Source organism: Lingula anatina, chromosome 2 (genome assembly GCF_051362555.1).
Source record: "Lingula anatina isolate TDL-2025a chromosome 2, LinAna3.0, whole genome shotgun sequence".
NCBI classification, from domain to species: domain Eukaryota; kingdom Metazoa; phylum Brachiopoda; class Lingulata; order Lingulida; family Lingulidae; genus Lingula; species Lingula anatina.
The window spans coordinates 30,723,132-30,744,343 of record NC_141768.1 but is presented as its reverse complement, the minus strand read 5'-3'; the positions used below and the strand labels follow the sequence as shown (position 1 = coordinate 30,744,343).

General features: G+C 34.4%; 1 long non-coding RNA gene across 1 annotated transcript in view; it reads right to left on the bottom strand.

The window, feature by feature from the left end:
- Positions 1 to 89: 89 nt before the first annotated feature.
- The window catches only part of LOC106170156 (uncharacterized), a 37,078-nt gene continuing 15,955 nt past the window's right edge, over positions 90 to 21,212 (bottom strand). Inside the window, exons 5-10 of the long non-coding RNA XR_015332828.1 lie at positions 10,198 to 10,423; positions 9,940 to 9,976; positions 9,213 to 9,355; positions 4,621 to 4,720; positions 3,056 to 3,215; positions 90 to 2,811 (exon numbers count right to left, since the gene is read on the bottom strand). This is a non-coding gene — a long non-coding RNA (uncharacterized LOC106170156). The remainder of the gene's footprint in view (positions 2,812 to 3,055; positions 3,216 to 4,620; positions 4,721 to 9,212; positions 9,356 to 9,939; positions 9,977 to 10,197; positions 10,424 to 21,212) is intronic.

The window sequence follows — 21,212 nt, the reverse complement described above, 5'->3', positions numbered from 1 at the left end:
ATGTAATTTATAGAATATTATGCTGCCATACAATGTACACATTCTAGTTAAATTAAACCAATAATCCATATTTCAAACAAAATTACATCTTCAGCTTTAAATAAATTTTTTATTAACATCCACGTAAATTTAAAACTGTAATTATAGAACGTTACACAGTGATACAAAGTTTTATCATATCAAACAAATTCAATATGGTGTAGACAACTTAAGCCTCACAAATACAATAATTTCATTTAAAAAACCATTATATTGGAAATTAAGTCACTTGGTTGTCTCAGTTAGTGGGTCAAAGTTTAAACAGACAATACAGCCCCACACGTTTTGATATTTAATTTTGAAAGTAAAGGCTAATAGTCTGAATGACTGGTGCTATATTTTGGCCAAATTGCTCAAAATGTGGAAAAAGCATGAAACTTGGCACAAATGTTCTTTGGTCTATGCTGATCATTTTCAAGGGCAGTGCCCAAAATTTCAAAGCGTTGCTTAGCAACTGTTGCTATGGAAGTGAATTTCCTTAGTAACAAGCTAATTAGACCTTTCTTGTCCAGTTTAAATGGTTTAGAAATGCTAATAACTATGTGTCAGGGCATCAGAACTATCACTAGACTATTTTAAGGCAATTAAAACCCAAATTAACCTCAGCCATGATTACTAGGCAGCATATTACCTTAGCAACAAGCATTTAAAGTTGCGTTAGTCTATTAAGTAAGGCAAACCTATAATACTAGCTAAGAACTACACTTTTGAGCAAGATGTTCATACTTTTAATCCAGTAAGTTGAACTAATTGTGTGTTAACACACATCCGATCAAATAAATTGCCAGTGCAGATACTTAAGGCAGCATGTTCAAAATTAGTAACCAGCCATTTCCATGCTTTTATCACCTTACGACTCTTTATAAAACTTTGCAATAGTTAATAATAATAATAATAATAATAATAATAATAAGAATAAAAGTTAATTCTCCCTTGTATGTGCAATATACAGTGCATTTTGCCCTTGCACACTGTCAGCCTCTACATCTGCACCTACATGCACACTGGAACAACTCTGGACAGGTCAATAGCTTCTGGCAAATGTGCCCACATAGGCCCACTGTTCCGCACAAGTCCAACCAGAGTGAGCACATGGTATCTGATGACATGGCACCGTAGTGCTGATTCAGATATGTTCATCTCGCAAGAATACTCTTATATTGTTGTAGAGCAGCCTTGGTGGAAGTAAGATATGGCATCTAACGGCCTTTGGGTGTGAACAGAAACTTTTGAACTTCATTGATTAACAAATAGAATTAAAATAAAACCATGCAGGTGTATTTAAGATACTTGGTAGAGAATAGAAACTGACAAAATACAATTTGAAAAAAACTTTTTAGAAAATATTGAACAAAATGAAAAATATCTTGGAAATCTGGTCTCTGAGAAACCTTTCAATAATAGGAAAGTCAACTGTGGTTAAACCTTTAGTATTTCTCATCTTACGTAGTGCATGTATAAACTCTCCTACCAGCCCCCCCCCCCCTCCCTCAATACTTAAAATATGCATATCATATTTAACTTTATCAGGAATGGAAAAATATACAAAATAAAATGAGCAAGGATGGCGTCTGATTACAAAAATGGACGGTAAAAGGTACCGCAAATAAAATTTTTACCAAGGCCCTAAACTTTACATGGCTTAAAATACTTCTTTATGAAGAAAATAAGAGTAAGTGGAGAGCGTTTTTCTCGGCGAAATGTCAGGAATCGGTAGTAACAAAAGGTGGATTAAAAATACTAAAAGCAACTTCTTATCCCTTTTGGCAAAGATTATTGGTTCTTTGAGTGAAATTCAGGAAAATTTCAATTTAACCCTAGATGAAATCTTATCACAACCATTATGTCAAAACTCAAAAATTGAAAGAAATTAAAAAAATATTTTCCATAAAAGAAGGTGTAAAAATGTTTTTGTTTTTTTACATCAATGATATTATAAATGACATTTGAAATCCCCTCTGTCTAGAGGAACTCAACAAAAAATCAACCTTAACACTAACTTTCTGGGCTAATTCAGCATGTTAAATACTTGTTACTAGGGTAATATGCTGTCTAGCAACTGTTGCAATGGTTTACTTGGGTTTTTAATGTCTTAAAATAGTATAGTGATAGTTCTGATGGTTTGAAACATTATTAAAAGCCTTTTTAAATCATTTAAACTGAACAAGAAAGGTCAGATTAGCTTGTTACTAAGGTAAATCACCTCCTTAGCAACGGTTGCTAAGCAACGCTTTGAAATTGTGGGCACTGCCCTTGAAAATGATCAGCATAGTCCAAAGAACATTTGTGCCAAGTTTCATGCTTTTTCCACCTTTTGAGCAATTTTTGCACCAGTCATCCAGAATATAAGAACAAAAGCAAGTTTTACACCAGTTTCATGTGAAAACACATGAATCATCCAATGAGACTATCATAAGAGTTAAAAAAAAAAGAATGAAAAATATTAATTCTAAATATCAGTGTTGCCTGATATAAAACTGATTTAACACCAGAAAGCTATGTGGCTTGATGTGCTACACTCTAATTATTTTTAAGACACTTGAGAAGAAAAATATGTCTCAGACCTTATTCCCATACCTAGATCGATCTAGGATGCAATTTAGTGAGAATTCCCTCAGAGATGGGTCAATCCTGTCAGATCAATCTTGGTACGGAAACAGGTCTAAGTAAATCTACTGGTCAAGATTTGTATATGATGAACTGAACCAGATTTGTCCTTGCCGTCATACTGATAGGAATGTGGGCTCCCAGGCTGCTTTTCTATTGATGAATCTGGAAAAAATTCACAATATTCCTTCTGAAGATATCCATTGCTGGAATTGATCAATATGTCTTCAAATAAACACATGATTACATTGTAAAAGAATATGTTAAATACCCAACTGCAGGAATCATTTTAGTAAGCAAAACATGACGCTTTTTTATATTGTTCACTATGAAGATGATGGGACTGTTGCCGTTATAGGTCTTTAATTGTTTTGATAAAAATAAATAAAACCACAGGGAGCAGTTTTACCTCAGCTGTCAGCTGTGGTACCATATGGTCTGGAGTTTGTCTGTTACCCTGATCTCCATGACAACAGGTCCAGATGATCAACGATGGCGCCCAGAGTCTCAGTAACCACCCAAAATTTCTGGTCCTTGCTCACTTCTTCCACAAGAAATGTGCCAAAATTCTGAAGTGAAAAATGAACTAAACAACAAATCTGACATCAATCGTAGGTTTGCAGGAACTCTTGCTGAGTGCAAACAGCTGAAGTGAATGACATGCCTCCTCTTGTTTCCAATATTCTTACATAATCAGCAGCTATTTTGTATTCTATTCAACGCCTGCAGAGGCGCTTCAGTCAATTAAGCTGATTGCACTTTGCGAGAGTCTAGGCACAGAGTTGGATCACTTTAAGTTGACGTATGGTGTCTGTGAGAGCCCATAGAGATCAGAATATATACACACAAATACACACATCAAACAAATATCTTCTGTGCTATATGAAACCAATTCAATGGCATCTATAGGCAAGAGAGGTGACACAAGAATTGTAAAATTCTTTGAAAAAATCAGATATTTTCACCGCAACAGGTATGGTCTGTCCATAATAGAAGTGAATTGTTGTTTTTCATTGTTCCAAATCTTTTGGTTTAGTTTGGTTTTCTGCCTAGCCATCAATACTACTTTGTCTGTATTCTTTCAATATTTTAATCTATCAACTGAACACAACCATTCATTAACACTGGCAGTTTGAGTAAACCATCATCATATTTACATAAAAATGGGTTATATAATATTGATTCATACAATATTAATTCATGTAATAGGAGAAAATATTATCTATTAGAACATCAACCTTTAGACATAGCAAATATTAAGACTGGGTTCACATACCTAGATCGATCTAACAGCTAGGATCAATAACAATTTAAAAAAGCAATAAACGATAATTAATTACCCCTAGCAGCTTCAGTAGGTGTGACAGACATCTAAGCTGCTTTAGTTGATTGCAATCTAGTAAGAATCCCCTTAGAGATAGATTGATCCACAGTTAGTACAATAGGGTCTGGGAATGGTCCCAAAGATCTCATCACTTTTCTAAAGCACATGATATGCCTGTACTGCTACATGTACATATCTGGGGTACCTTGACAATATGGTCATGACAATAAATGACATAACATGCCTGTACTGCTACATGTACCTATCTGGGGTACCTTGACAATATGGTCATGACAATAAAAAAGTTTGGGTGTTCTATAAAGAGAGGTTTAAGTGAATAAATATTAAAAATGAAGTTTTTAGACTAAGTGTTAGTTTTATCTGAGAGTGTATATGTACAATTAAAAAAGCCATACTTCTACCAAATGTGTTATGAACTAAAAATAATTGTATATCATTTAGAAATAGTGGAATCAATGATGGTAATAACTCAGAAGTTAAGTCGTTCTTTGCATCTTTTTCTTTAACTATTAAAACAACTTAAGATGTACAATGGAGTTGCCATTTTTAAGCAGGAATTCATCTAAACTAATTTAAAAGTGATAAAAAAGAGGGCAATGCTATATTGTTTTCACAAACTCATGACTCACCTGCATAAACACCTTTCCAGTGTTGACATTATCTAGGTCTCTGAACTCTGTGCTAAAGAAGATCATCACACAGCCCTTCTTTATATCCACACAATGATACCTACAGATTTTATACCAATTCTTGAATTAATCATTGTTTTCATTTAAATAAGTCATGACTTTGGGAAAATTACCCAATAATTTATTTAATATACATTTTACAAAATAAATCATCAACTTCCTTGATCAATAAATGGAATAACTATTTCACAATTTTTCTGAAAGATATCTTTTCTATACACAAATATTTAACAAGGCGGCAAAACTGTCAAATGTACAGACAAAAAGCAGAAAATAACAATGCACAAAATAGGCTACTGTCAATTCTGATGCAAAAGCACATTAGGCTTATAACTGCAAATTCAACATTTAAATTATGCTCAACAGGTAATACTGATGTAAGTAAAATGTGTAACAAGCATAAGGCTTCGGGCCGATGGGAGTTCAAGTTCACACTTTGAAAATGCCAGAATGAGAAAAATGAAAATTTCATACAAAACTGCATAAATTCAATAATAAATGATAACACAATTGAGCTGGCTTTCTAATTTGAACTGCATGCCAATCCTAAAAATCATACTTGTAAGTAAAAAAAATAATTATAAGTAACACAGTTTTCTTTTCATAATGTTTGTAGTAGCAGTGCAAAAAGATTTTTGTCAATTTTGATGTAACATTACATAATAAATAACAGAATCATTATCACCAATTTTTGATAATTGACTATAAATAGCATGGAAATGTAGAAAACTTGATTACCATTCAGCTTCATGTCCATGGGAGCTCCGAGTCCCACAATGTATATGCCAAAACGATAATAATGAATATTTCACTAAAATGTATAACTTCCAGAAAAAGAAGCCAATTAGACTGCTTTTCCAGCTCAGGCCGCATTTTAGTCCTATGTTTCTTTTTTGAAAGTTTGACAGTAATAAGTAACATGGTTTTCCCATAATGGTCATCATGGCAGCGCACCAAAAATTGTGTTTTCGTAAACAGCATAATGACCATCAATTTTTAATAATAAAATTAATGTATCATGGATTTTTCAGAAAATGTGACTAGCATGGGTCTTCAAGCCCATGGAGGTTCTAAGTCACACCTTGAAAATGCCAACATGTGAAAAATTAAATTTTCACAAAAAAACTGTTTAATTGCCGGAAAAATTTACCAAACAGACTGCATTGCCTACTGAAGCTGTATTTTAGTCCCATGTTTCTTTCCTGTAAGTTTGAGAACAGTAAGTGACATGGTTTTCCTTAAATGGTCATCATGGGAGCAGTGCCCAAAATATGGGTTTCTTCAAATTTTGATGCAACATTACATAATGTTTAACAGCATAATGACCATCAATTTTTAATAATAAAATATTAGTAACATGGACATTCAGAAAACGTGACTAGCAAAGATCTTCAGGCCCATGGAACTTCAAAGTCACACCTTGAAAATGCTAAAATGTAAACAAGACAGCACTGTTCTGACATGGGTTTATTTCCATTTTTAACACTTTTTTTAACATAAAACAAAATAAACAGTTAACTGCAATTTTTATATGATCAACTAAGAAAATTGATGAGATGAGAAAATATCAATAAAACAGTGTTAAATGTCCAATTTCTTCCATTTTCAGATTCTGAACATAGTGGATGATTGAATCTGACAAACAGCAATAATATGAGTTTATTTCCATTTTTGACACTTTATTACACAAAACACAATAAAAAGTTTACCATAATTTTTACATAATCAACTAACAATATTGTAAAGATGCAGGAAATGTCAAACAAACACTTTTACCTATCTTATTATTTAAATAATAAGGCTATTAACTTGCCTAAGAATTGAATAAGAGGAAATGTGAAAAATGGCATAACTTCTAAAATAATGCCCCGATTATGCTGATTTTCGGACTCAACCCGCGTTTTAGTAAGATTGACCACTCCTGTGTGTTTAATGACAATTGGCCTATCTGTTTTCCTTATAATGTGTTTACAGTGTTGCATATATGCTGAAAAATGAACAAGGCAGCAAAGCTGTCAAATGTACAGACAAAAAGCTGAAAATAGTATACTGTGATGCACTTATGTATTATGCTTAATTGTATAGCCAACATCAAATTTTAATTCTGCGCAACAGTGGATTAGGATGGAAGTAAAATGTGTAACAAGCATTAGACTGCGTTCCCATACCTAGATCAATCTACAAGGATCAATCCAACTCGAAGGGGTTTCTCACTAAATTGTATTCAGCTTAAGCAGCTTAGGATTCTGGCGTGCCAGTTTCAGTAGAACAGCTAAGCCACTTACATTGATTGCAATTTAGCGAGAATTCCCTTGGAGATAGATCAACCCACAGTTAGCATAATAGGGTCTGAAAATAGTCCCTAAGGCTTCAGGCTGATAAGAGTTTAAGTTCATACTTTGGAAATGCCAAAATGAGAATAAGTGAAAATTTCACAAAAAAATTGCTTAAACTCAATAAAAAAAATAATAATAACAATTATATATATATATATATATATATATATATATATATATATATATATATATAATTTAATAGAGCTGTTTTTCTAATTTGGGCTGTATGTCAATCCTAAGAATCATTCTTATGAGTTAAAAAATACAGAAAATGTTACAAAGTAACAGTACAGGGCTCTAGATCGGTGAATGGTAATGATAAGTCACATCTTGAAAATACCACTTTGAAAAATGAAAAATTAAAAAAACTAGGAAAAATAACAAAAATATTCCATTAACTAGGAAAATTGATGATAGGAAAAATATCAATAGAACAGTGTTAAATGTCCAATTTCCTCCATTCTGAGATTCTGAACATAGTGAATGATTGAATTTGACAAACTGCAATAATATGAGTTTATTTCCATTTTTGAAACTTTATTACACAATACACGATATTAAGTTTACCATTATTTTTACATAATCAACTAACAATGTTGTAAAGATGCAGGAAATATCAAACAAACACTTTTACCTAACTTATTGGTTAAATAATAAGGCTATTTACTTGCCTAAGAATTGAATCTGAGGAAATGTGAAAAAACAGCATAACATAAAATAATGGCATGATTATGCTGATTTTCGAACACAACCTTGATTTTAGTAAGATTGACCAATCCTGTGAGTTTAATGATAACAGGCCCATCGGTTTTCCTTGAAATGTGTTTACAGTGTTGCATATATGCTGAAAAGTGAAAAAAAAACAGCATAACTTCTACACAAGTGGCCTGATCATGCTGATTTTTTAACTTGACCTGCGTATTATGTATATTCGTCAGTTCTGTAAGTTTCAAGCCAAAAAATAAAGCGGTTTATAAGGCTTCAGGCCCATGAGAGTTCAAGTTCACACTTAGAAAATGCCAGTATGAGAAAAATGAAAACTTCACAAAAAAATTGTATAAATTCAATAAATCAAGATAGATATTTAGAAAATGTGACAAGCAAAGGTCTTCAGGCATATAAAGTAACTCCTTTAATATGTGGAAAATGAAATATTTCACAAGAAATGCCTATCTTTAACAAAAATAACGTGATGAAACTGACTTTTGATGTTGTCCGGTATTTTATGAATATTCACCGTTTTTTGCAAGCTTAAAGACAAAAGGTAAAACAGTTTCCCACTTAACATGTTATCAATGAAAGTGCTGAATGATGATGATATGGACAGATGTAGGTGACACACGTTTTATTCACTTACGATACTACATAAACAATGAGACAAACAAAAGACCTGAAACTTCTTACAAAACTCTTAAGAAGGAAAGAAATCAACAATTTTTGCACCAATTTAAGACATTGGTCTAACCCACAGATGAAGATGATGATCTTTACTGTATTGTTAAAAAAATCATGCTGGAAATTAGAAAACATGTTTACACTAAACTTCCAACAGAACAATTTTAACAAGCTATGTGCCATCAATTCTTTAATTTTAAATGTTTTAAACAGAAAACATATTTTCTTCATGGGCCTATTATATCCAAATTGTGACACATTTTTATAACACTCTTTAACTGACTAGAAAATAAATAAACAACTATTTGCACCAATTAAATACCTTAGTTTAACACAGATGTAGCTGGCCATCTTTACTGTATTATTAAGAATTTATACTGGAAATCTTAATGAAGTTACTTTATTGAATGTAAAATTACAAAATAGCACTAAATAAAGATTCTATTAATAAAAAAATCTACTCATATTCAGTCTCCAAACTGGCTAAAACTTACCCTATTTTACAACTGCAATACATCAAATTGTTCATAACTTGATGCATGAAATTAGTAGCACTAGTACTGATCTTGAAATTTAACATGTTTACACAAACCTTCTGAACAGAACTATTTTAAACTATGTGCCATCAAATTCTTTATGTTTAGAGACGTTAAATACACTAGTTTATTTCTTCATAGTCCATTTAATTTCCAAACTGTGATGGCATTGCTGGTTTACTCTATTACTGATGAGGAGCATGAGGAATTAGGGTAGGTCAGGATGATACATGTAAATATAAGTACATGTATGTACCGTACTAACTTTTATATGGTATCAAATAACAATTTAGCTATGCTTTTCTCCATCTTCATGTCATCCAATAAGTTAGTTGTGAAAAGACACATTTCTTCTTGAACAACTACTCTCTCTGATACGATGAAAATGTCCTTGCCTTCATCATCTATCTAAAATATGACAGTTATAAATATATATATTTTGCAATATAATATGTATCATTTCATAAAAGTGAACAAAAGTGCAATAATAGGAGAAAATGGATGACTAATAGTAATTTAGAAAACTAGACAGCAAAGCTGACAAATACACAGACACCATACAGGAAACAAACCAGCAAAACTGACAAATGTTGAAACATGACAGCAAAAAGAGCACCAAATAATGTTAAGGTTTACTTTGATGTTTTGTTACTTAATCATTTTACCATCTTACTTTTTTTACATTGGACATTAAAGTAGCAAGTGATCCAGTTTTATGGGATATGTAAGCCACTAAAAATGTTAATGTGTGAAAAAAATGATATAAAAATAATATCCACTGTAAATGTTAACTGATCATGGTGATTTTAGCAAGCAACCTGTTTCTTTACCAAACAAATCTACTTATTAAATTGATAGTAAAACAAAAATATGGTTTGGCAGGTGTGTGGCAAAGAAAACCAAATTTGTGCAAAAATAAAAATAAATAAAAAAAGAATAAGTACTATGATAGTTTTGTTTTTAAAATTTAGGATGATAAAAAAGAAACTTACCATTAGGAAATTTCAGTTTCAGTTGGGAAGTAGAGTTCTGTAGATTAAAAAAAAAGCAACAATCAGATGCATGAAGGGCTTATGAACATTTAATTATTACATACATACTGAGAAAGCATTGTACTATACTCCAAAAGGAACAGTAGAGTAACTGATGTAATTTACTTTGTATATAAATATATAACTTACATTTTGTATTTTGATAATAGTTTTGAAACTGTAATAATTGGATAAAATGGAAACATGTCCCATCTTTACCTGCTTTGACGATCTTGTCCTCACTAATTGAGGCATAATGTATTGCCATGGGCAATTCACTTGTTATACCCTCCGCGCTTGTTATTAAGAAGAGTCCCTCAGCAATTTATTTACTCATTGCTGTTTCCCCCTCTAACTCTTCAGTTAGAAAGAGGAAATCCCCATCGTCAGAGGAGGAAACAGCAATCAGAGTCAACTGTTTCTCCACATCCATGCTTGATTGTATCTGAAATGAACAAAGAAGACATACCTTAAAAAATGTATTCATTAGTTATTATATAAAACATTTCATTGTAGTGAAATTACAGGTCTAAGGACAGTGTTGACCTGGGTACAACATATGTATTCTTGCTTGTTGGGATGAAATTATGCATGTATGGTTTATATTCAAGTTTTAAGTATGGAAGCACAGTTTTAAAAAGGAAAAGACATGGATAAATGAAAACAATGAGATGTGTCTGATAATTTTGGCATCATGTATGTTGGCATTAACACTGACAGTTTCTAAATTGCATGAAAATATTAATGATGAGAACAATATAAGTTGCACAGAGAGCAATTTTTTGTGTGAAATGAACTGAATTTTGTGAGTTGACCTAGATATCCCGATGTGACAAGCATATCAGTATCTGTGTCAACTCAAGTCGCATCTATTTTTGATTTCAAACTAACACAAAATATCATTTTTGCAGCGTAACAAGCATCAGATGAATTTAGAAGTGGTATTCTAATTGAAACAAGCTTTAAAATGTTACATAAATAGGTAATTATTGTTGATTCCATTCATTTTTTTTTTTTTTTTTTTTTGATTCCGCTAAATAGTAGGACCCCAAAATAAATAGTGTTTTTAACAGGAGCATAACTTATACTTATGTATCTCACCCAAACTCAATATAGAACTGCAATTTACAGGCTTATTATCCAAAATTAAAATGGAATGGATTTAGAGTGATATTCATTTTTTAAACGTATATAGAACAACAATATTTGACTAGAGCCTATATCAATTTTAAGGTAGATCGGTCGTTACATAATTTGACGACTTGTGCAATTTCAGCGCATCGTCAATCATTTCTAACGACATTTCAGTCTGTTTTATCAATTTATGGAAATAAAACAATTATCTAAAAGATAAACAAACATTATCAACTTGTCTTTAACTCAGTACGATCGATATAGGTTTTCGACAACATTTGCCGACAATGATTCTATACAACAACTGTAGAGCATTTATAGACTTGGCCTTCAAGAAATCGAAATAGATCATTTTCAAATTTGAATGGGCACTGTAGAAGTACGACAGCTAAAGCCAACAAATTCTGTACGTAGGTTCTACATTATGTAAAGAATAAGTCTTGTAAATTACAATCAAAGCGGTTGCATATATTCTCAGGTAGAACGTTCGACGAAAATCGAAGTGCATCGTGACGTCACTTACTTGTACTTGGAAAGCTTTAAATGATTTTCCCATGAGAAATATTTCGTAGTGTCTTCAAATGATCAGAGAATAACCATACAGCTTGAAGAAAATTCACTAATCAAAATTGAAACTGCGTAATATTATTCATAAAATTATGCATTTCTGACCTCGACTTGGCATTGTAAACATAGATGGTGTAAACAAAGTGTACTAAAGGCATTGCAAGCAAGCATGGAATGTTGCGTTTGATACTTTGTATCAGACGCTTCATTTTACTTGACAACACAGTGTTTACGATGTCACATTCATGTTATATTCATTACATGAATAAATAACAACGTCAATAAACTATTTTCTCATGCATGACGTATTTCCCTCTTTAATAAATCTGTTGTAAATTTAATGGCTTACACCTTTGCATCAGTATGACAAATCTGAAAATAGCTGGTATACTCACTTCAACTGTTAAACATATTGACAGATTATATGTACATGGATGTCTCTCTACGCAAACCAAAAAATAAAAAGATAAAAAATTCGAACGTTAGAAAATGATAAAAACTTTTTTAGTGAAAAAAAAACCATTTTCCCATTGGTTTGAATGGGGACTAGTGCGTCACGCAGGGTGTAATGCACTTCAACTTAGCGTAGTTCTCTTATTTGGCCGGTGACCATAATTTTTTTCTACTAAATTTAAATGTACTTGGATGCCTCTTTACATAAAAAAAAATTGAAAAATTCGAACGTTAGAACATGTAACAACCGATCTACCTTACTTTCAATTTTAATTTTTACCATGTCTTTACCACAGCACAAAAACAAATCTTTCCCATTTTTCAGCCTCCGCGGAATGACGTCGGAACAGTGCAAGCTGGCCTTTTCAACGCGCGACTGAATGACGTTTTTCCACGCAGGAATACCCCTTTCTCTTTTACACGGCCTTTCAACAGGCGTAATCTCGTTCGTCTTTCTACGTGACTGAACAACGTTTTTCCGCAGGGGTCCTGCCTTGGTATTATGTGACGGTCGTTATTGGATTTTGACTGACATTTAAGAACATGAGATTTCAATAGAACTGAAAGATTTATATTGTTAATTCTTTTGAAAATTTCATTTTATTATCTTAGGTGCGCTACATGTATATACTGTCGAAAGGCGTGATCATCCCGATCATAAGAACATCTCTCCTGAGGAAGCTTCCCCCGAGGGCTTATCATATTTTGTTATTCATCATTTCTCTTTGCTGATTTATCCCTAAAAGTTGTATTTGATCTATCAAATCCAGTCCAATTCACAGTCATCTCAAAAACCATTTTAAATTAATACAGATTGTTTGGAAGCGATATCAAAGTCTATATTTAAAGCATGGTCATTATTTCCATAAAATTGCAATGAACTAGAGGATCAGAGAGGCGATACCGCCTCCAGATATTGTACCACCAGCTGGAGTAAGCGCATTCGTATGGACCCCCCCCCCCAAAAAAAAAAAAAAGGGACACCATCACCAGTCTTGTGCTTGACAAGTTCTATAAAATGCAATCAACAAGAGTTCTCAAAATATGCCAAAAAATATAAATAAAAATGGTACAATCAAGCAGATTTTTTAACTGACCTGCATTTTCCTACCATTGATCACTCCTGTGATTCTCTAGACAAAAGGCCTATTCCTTAAAGCGTGTTGTCAGTGGTGCATATATGCTGACAAAAGAGAAAACCTAGGGGCAACACCGGGCACATCTCTGCTAGTTTTGAAGATATGAGGAGCAAGAAAATATGCAAAGCTCAGTTCATGGTGAAAAAGTAGGTCAAAGTCAATTTCAACATCATAGTATATGAATTTCTATTCAAGTTCAATAGTAACCATGGGCATTTCTTTTCAAGTTTTGCAGATTTAAAGGCCAAAAAACATGCAAAAAGCAGTTCATCATAAAAATTAGGTCAAAAGTCAATTTCAAGGTCACAGTTAGATTGCCAGTGCATACTTCCTATTCAAGTTCAACAGTAACTATGGACCTTTCTCTGCCAGTTTTGGAGATAAAAGGGAATGGAAATTTGCAAAGTTCAGTTCATGGTAAAAAGTAGGTCAAAGGTTAATTTTAAGGTCACAGTAAATTGCCAGTATATGACTTCCTATTCAAGTTCAATAGTAACTATGGGCATATCTTTGCCAGTTTTGAAAGTATAAGCATTAAAAAAGTTGCAAAGTTCAGTTTATGGTGTAAAGTAGGTCAAAGGTCAATTTCAAGGACACAGATAAATTGCCAGTATGTGACTTCCTATTCAACTTCAGTAGTAACTATAGACCTATCTCTGCCAGTTTTGGAAATAAAAGGGAACCAAATTTTGCAAAGTTCAATTCATGATGAAAAGTAGGTCAAAGGTCAATTTAAAGGTCACTCCTAGATTGCCAGTATATGACTTCCTATTCAAGTTCAATAGTAACTATGGACCTATCTCTGCCAGTTTTGGAGATAAAAGGGAGCAAAATTTTGCAAAGTTCAGTTCATGGTAAAAAGTAGGTTAAAGGTCAATTTTAAGGTCACAGTAAATTGCCAGTATGTGACTTCCTATTCAACTTCAATAGTAACTATGGACATATCTCTGCCAGTTTTAGAGAGAAAAGGGAACCAAAATTTGCAAAGTTCAGTTCATTGTGTAAAGTAGGTCAGAGGTCAATTTCAAGGTCACGGTTAGATTGCCAGTATATGACTTCCTATTGAAGTTCAATAGTAACTAATGGCGTATCTCTGCCAGTTTAAGAGATATAAGGGCTAGAAAATTTGCAAAGTTCAGTTCATGGTGTAAAGTAGGTCAGAGGTCAATTTCAGGATCACAGTTAGCTTGCCAGTATATCACTTCCTATTCAAGTTCAACAGTAACTATGGGCATATCTTTGCCAGTTTTGGAGATATAAAAATCAGAAAACTTGCAAAGTGCAGTTCATCATGAAAAGTAGGTTAAAGGTCAATTTCAAGGTCACAGTTAGATAACAAGTATATGACTTCCTATTCAAGTTCAATAGTAACTATGGGCGTATCTCTGCTAATTTTGTAGTATTTAACATTTTATTTTCACCACTAAATATTGGATGTTGAACTGTCAATATAGTACAATGCCTAAGCCGTATCGAAAAGAAAAAACAGACACCACCTGCAGCGTTGTGCTTGACAAGCTCTACAAAATGCAAAAAACAAGAGGTCTCTGGCATTAACAGTTCCAGAATTTGAGAGAGTTTTCAGTTTTGGCATCTAATGGCCGCTACTCCCGTGAAAATGCACCGATTGATCCCAAACTCATGAATATGAAAGAAGATCCTAAGGGTAACACTTGTCCATAATATCATAAGTTAGACCTGTGAAGTTTCTGAAAAAATAATAATTTTTTTTGCAAAAAATTCCCATTTTTAGAAAATTTTGGCCCGTTTGACCTTGAAATAAAGGTCAAAGGTCAAATCCAAGGGCATATTTGAAATCTCCACATATGACTTTCGGTTAGCGCTCTGTAGAAATTTTTCACATAATTCCTTCGGTATGGGAGATATTTAGCATTGAATTTTCAAAAATTTTGACAAGGGTGCGTTACAACGAGCGCCACGCCCAGGCCAATGCACCGACTGAGACAAAAAACCCAGGGGGTTCAAGTTGAGATTATATGTGACCAAAATCCAAGAGATGGGGACACAGGTCCTTGCGGTCTAGGAGGAGAAGCGGTAACGGTGACTTGTATCCCACGCCATCCTGCGGAGCCGCAGGAGCCGCATGAGCCGGCGGAGCCGCAGGAGCCGGCGGAGCCGCAGGAGCCTCAGGAGCCGGCGGAGCTGTACGAGACGGGTCGGGACTAAAACCATGAGTACCGCCAGCGTACACGCTGGTGGTACTAATTATAATGAATAAGACTTGGTCAAAGGCCATGCTGTTTGATTATTAAAAGTTTGGCTGCGGCCTTGAATAATGCAACTCTGGTTGCAGCAATGCAAGTCAATTAGCGGACACATAACTGACTAGCATTTAACTTGTCGCTTGTACTATAGAAATTGTTAATCACACTTGCACTTACAATCTGGGTTTTATAGGATACGTTTTAAGGTGTCTGCGGAGTAAAAATCATTTCACTGAAATCATAATACACAGTCAGTGTATTTTTAATTTTTATATTTTCAATTAATAAGGTGTATTAATAAAGATTCCTTTGACGATCGCGATTTAGACAGCGGCAGTTTAAATAGATCTTAAGTCTATTACACTGATGGACAAGATGTAGTGCTTATGCATTGAATCAGCGTGTGTAGTGGTGCAACCAATCTTTAATTAATAAGGGAGTTGGAAGAACCAGCGGGTGACCGTTAAACGTTCTAATATTTAATCAACACTGAGCGGAGAACAAACAAAAAAGGATAAAGATGTGTCACTCTATGCGCTGGTGGCCGGGGAAGTTTTAACAAAGCCCGACTAACAACAATGTACTTCACGGTCACCTTCAATATTTCATCCAGCTAAAAGACGAAAACAAAAATACTGTAATACCAATGTTGACTGGAGATGAATGAGAACATTTTTTTTATTTGTTGAATAAGTATTGCCCCACAACTGATCGTAGTACATCCCGCGATAAGATTTCGCTCAATAGACCGTGTCTAGAACCATTAGTAAACCATTAATTCTAAACTAGCTGTCATAAAAAACCTTGCTTGAAAAACTGAATAACTATAAGACCATTGTTATTTTGCAAGGTTAAGCAGCGATAAATATGTTGATATATAGCAAACATTATTAGTATGATGTGCCGTAATACGTATATAACAGGAGTACTTTTCTATTGATGATGATATCTTGCTCACAGTGGGTGACGAAGAGAAGGGGGTGGTTAAACCACGTAAGTGAAGAACCACTGCACATTAAACGTGCATCATGTGTCACTTTTACACGGTTTCTGATAATGAAAATGTATCATATCGCAATATACTGATTTCTCCATAGAAATTCATTTTTCACATGAAAATAAGTAAATCGCCGCAAGTCAAAAACGGCTATTTTGTTTATAAGTTCTGGGCTTTGACAGAGAAGGACAGGCCTGCTTTAGATGACAGCCGGATTCGGTTGTATTTGTATGGGGATTGCTACCAGTAATAAACACAGTTTTCACATGCAGTACCATTGAAACAAGATGGTCGAAAGATGACTCATGAGCTGAGGTCAGTATAACAAGCAGCATGGTGGCCAATAAGCTACTTAATCTTTTATGTAACCTCTCTCCAACCGCGGTGATGAAGGCTTAAACCAAGTGTTTTGGTTTCTCACTTCTTTGTTTAAGCACAGTCCCCCCCTTTTTTTCAGGACTCTGCAGCTGATGAAGGTCACTTGTTGACCGAAAAGCGCTTTCTGCAACCAGTCCAACCCCCCCCCTTTTTTCGTTTCCCCCGCCGCACTGTGCGTATCTCGTACAGTCGGCCCTTCAGATCAAACACATACAGAGGCGAGACACCTCTCTCACATCATACCGAAGTGAAACAACAGCCGATAATATTGAATACGGCAATAAATAGTTATCTAACATAATTCGAATCAGAATTATAAGATGGACACGTTCTATCACCGTTGTCATCTCTTCACAAACACGTGATAGCGCATCTAAGGGACTTTTATACTTCAATCTAAACTCTTACGTCCCAAAAGCAATCTCAAAGCTTTTAATCGGGGTGCTGTCAAAACACACGTCCCCAGGGCCCAGTCCTGCATCGTGTTATTATGATAAGAGTTAGTTTAACTAAGACATGAGCCGACCACCCCCAAATAACGAATATTAAATCGCAACTACAAAGGGGAGGATGATGTGTGGTGTGAAGAAAGCCACGGAGACAGAGAACATAGTAAATGTACAGGAAAACGAGAGGATGAAGACAGTAAGTGGTTTTATTCCTTTAGTTATTTTCATAATATTAATTTGTTTTCATTTTTGATAATTGATTCTCAATGTGTGTTGATAAATTACCAAGTCTTTGATTTTTATTACATTCTCCATGTTGTAGTGGTACATGCATTCTTGTAATTCTCAATCCTGATACTTTCTCTGATTTTTTTTAGTCAGACATGCTGTTCCCTTTACCCAGTTATGTTTAATACGTTATTACACATTATATTTTGATATCATTTCGTTTTATCTTCACAGAGACCGTTAAGAAGGACACCGCACTGGAAAAAAGGAAAGGGCGATAGAAGCACTGAACAAGGGGAAGGTGTTGAAAGGGGCAACGGCAGAAATATCTGACGCGGGGGTCTGCCAGGCTAAAGTAGTGCTGAAATTGATGTGTGGAAAATAATTTACACGCAAGGACGATTTGAGTCCACAGTTGTAGATTAGATAATATCACGGTATTCTACATGAAAAATGTTAATATATCTCCTTTACGGTGATTGATTTTTACTTACTGTTTTTATATATATTGTTATTACAATGAGATCAGTACTTCTTATATTTGAACATATATTTGTATATTATTTTGCTGTGATCCCAAGTAAACTGATATGTTTTAATTCAGGCCCAATCTTGAAAGTCCAATTGGGGAGGGTGATGACCACAGTACGCGGGAAGCTATATCATCAATACACAAATCACAGTGTATTATTATCTCACTGATAGTAGGCATTTTAAAAATATCCTGAAAATCAAGTATCACCGGGTATAATGTCTTCGTTTCACAAAGGGCGGAGAATAAACAATTGCATTCACAAGTCGGGTGAATGGGGTGCTTCACGAATCACGGTAAATAAGATGAACGTTTCACACACCTCAAGAAACTAGAGGATCAGAGAGGCGATACCGCCTCCGAATATTGTACCACCAGCTGGAGCAAGCGCATTCATATAGACCCCCACATATACAAAATAAGGAACACAGCCACCAGTCTTGTGCTTGACAAGCTGTAAAAATGCAATCAACAAGAATTTTCAAAATATGCAAAAAATATATATGTTACTAAAAATGGTACAATCAAAGTTAAGTTCATCGCAAGGTAGGTCAAATGTCAATTCCAAGGTCACAGTAAATTGCCAGTATATGACTTCCTATTCAACTTCAATAGTAACTATGGGCCTATCTCTGCCAGGTTTGGAGTTAAAAGAGAAAGAAATTAGCAGAGTTCAGTTCATGATAATAAGTAGGTCAAAGGTCAATTTCAAGGTCACACTTAGATTGCCAGTATATGACTTCCTATTCACGTTCAATAGTAACTATGGACCTATCTCTGCCAGTTTTGGAGATAAAGGGGAAGCAAACTATGCAAAGTTCAGTTCATGGTGAAAAGTAGGTCAAAGGTCAATTTTAAGGTCACTTTAAGATTGCCAGTATATGACTTCCTATTCAACTTCAATAGAGACTATGGACCTATCTCTGCCAGTTTTGGAGATAAAAGGGAATCAAAATTTGCAAAGTTCAGTTCATGGTGAAAAGTAGGTCAAAGGTCAATTTTAAGGTCACATTTAGATTGCCAGTATATGTCTTCCTATTCAACTTCAATAGTAACTATGGACCTATCTCTGCCAGTTTTGGAGATAAAAGGGAAGCAAAATTTGCAAAGTTCAGTTCTTGGTGAAAAGAAGGTCAAAGGTCAATTTTAAGGTCACATTTGGATTGCCAGTATATGACTTCCTATTCAACTTCAATAGTAACTATGGACCTATCTCTGCCAGTTTTGGAGATAAAAGGGAAGCAAAATTTGCAAAGTTCAGTTTTTGGTGAAAAGAAGGTCAAAGGTCAATTTTAAGGTCACATTTGGATTGCCAGTATATGACTTCCTATTCAACTTCAATAGTAACTATGGACCTATCTCTGCCAGTTTTGGAGATAAAAGGGAATCAAAATTTGCAAAATTCAGTTCATGGTGTAAAGTAGGTCAAAGGTCAATTTTAAGGTCACATTTAGATTGCCAGTATATGACTTCCTATTCAACTTCAATAGTAACTATGGACCTATCTCTGCCAGTTTTGGAGATAAAAGGGAAGCAAAATTTGCAAAGTTCAGTTCATGGTGAAAAGTAGGTCAAAGGTCAATTTTAAGGTCACATTTAGATTGCCAGTATATGACTTCCTATTCAACTTCAATAGTAACTATGGACCTATCTCTGCCAGTTTTGGAGATAAAAGGGAAGCAAAATTTGCAAAGTTCAGTTCATGGTGAAAAGTAGGTCAAAGGTCAATTTTAAGGTCACATTTAGATTGCCAGTATATGACTTCCTATTCAACTTCAATAGTAACTATGGACCTATCTCTGCAAGTTTTGGAGATAAATGGGAAGCAAAATTTGCAAAGTTCAGTTCATGGTGAAAAGTAGGTCAAAGGTCAATTTTAAGGTCACATTTAGATTGCCAGTATATGACTTCCTATTCAAGTTCAATAGTAACTATGGACCTATCTCTGCCAGTTTTGGAGATATAAGGGACTAAATGTTATAATTTTGGAGTTACCATAATGTGCCATAAATTTCCTACAAAAAAAATTAATTAAAATAAAGAAAAGGTCATTTTGGTCAAAATTCTTGAAATGGGAGGTGCTCTGAAGTTCCAGATGTTCAAATTTGTTGAAATAATGTCATTTTTGACCACAAGTTGTCTGCTTTGCCAAGCCTTATGTTTTATTTTTCCGAAGTTCAAAATTTATTATCCATTACCGTACTGCACATTTTGCTTTCACCACCAATATGTACTTTTTGATACAGCGTAACTCGAAAACCGTATGGAATACAAAAAAACGGAGACCACCTCCAGTGTTGGGCTTTACATGCTCTACAAAATGCAAAAAAGAATGGGTGTCTAGCATTAACGGTTCCCGAATTAGAGACAGTTTTCAGTTTCGATATCTTATGGCCGCTACTCCCGTGAAAATGCACCGATTGACCCCAAATTCACGGAGATGAAAGATGACCTGAAGGGTAACACTTTCCATTAATATTATTAGTTAAGTCTGTGTGGTGTCTGAATAAGACCGCAAATAATTTTTTTTTCGGCAAAAATTTTGTTTTTTTGAAAATTTTGGCCCGTTTGACCTTAAAATAAAGGTCAAAGGTCAAATCCAAGGGCATATTTGAAATCTACACATATGACTTTTGGAAAGCTGTCTGTAGAAATTTTTCCCATAATTCCTTCTGTAGGGGAGATAATTAGCATTTAATTTTGCCATTTTTGGACAAGGGTGCATTGCAATGAGTGCCACACCTAGACCCCAATACCGACAAAGCCCAAATTTTACGTGGAACGAGTTGAGATTATAGGTGACCTAAATCCAAGAGATGGGTATGGAGGCCCTTACCGTCTAGGAGGAGAAGCGGTAACGGTGACTTGGCGGCGGAGCCGCAGGAGCCGCAGGAGCCGCAGGAGCCGGCGGAACATACGGGTCGGGACTAAAACCATGTGTACCGCCAGCGCCTACGCTGGTGGTACAATAAATAGCTGTATTTTCTATAGATTTATTATGAAAGTACATTTTTCTCTTAGAATTTGAGCAGCATTTATTTGATTTTAATTAAATACTTAAAGTTAGTCGGATATTTCAGGTACATGTTGTGTTGCGTTTCTCTTGTTTTTAATTTTCCCATATTTTTAATG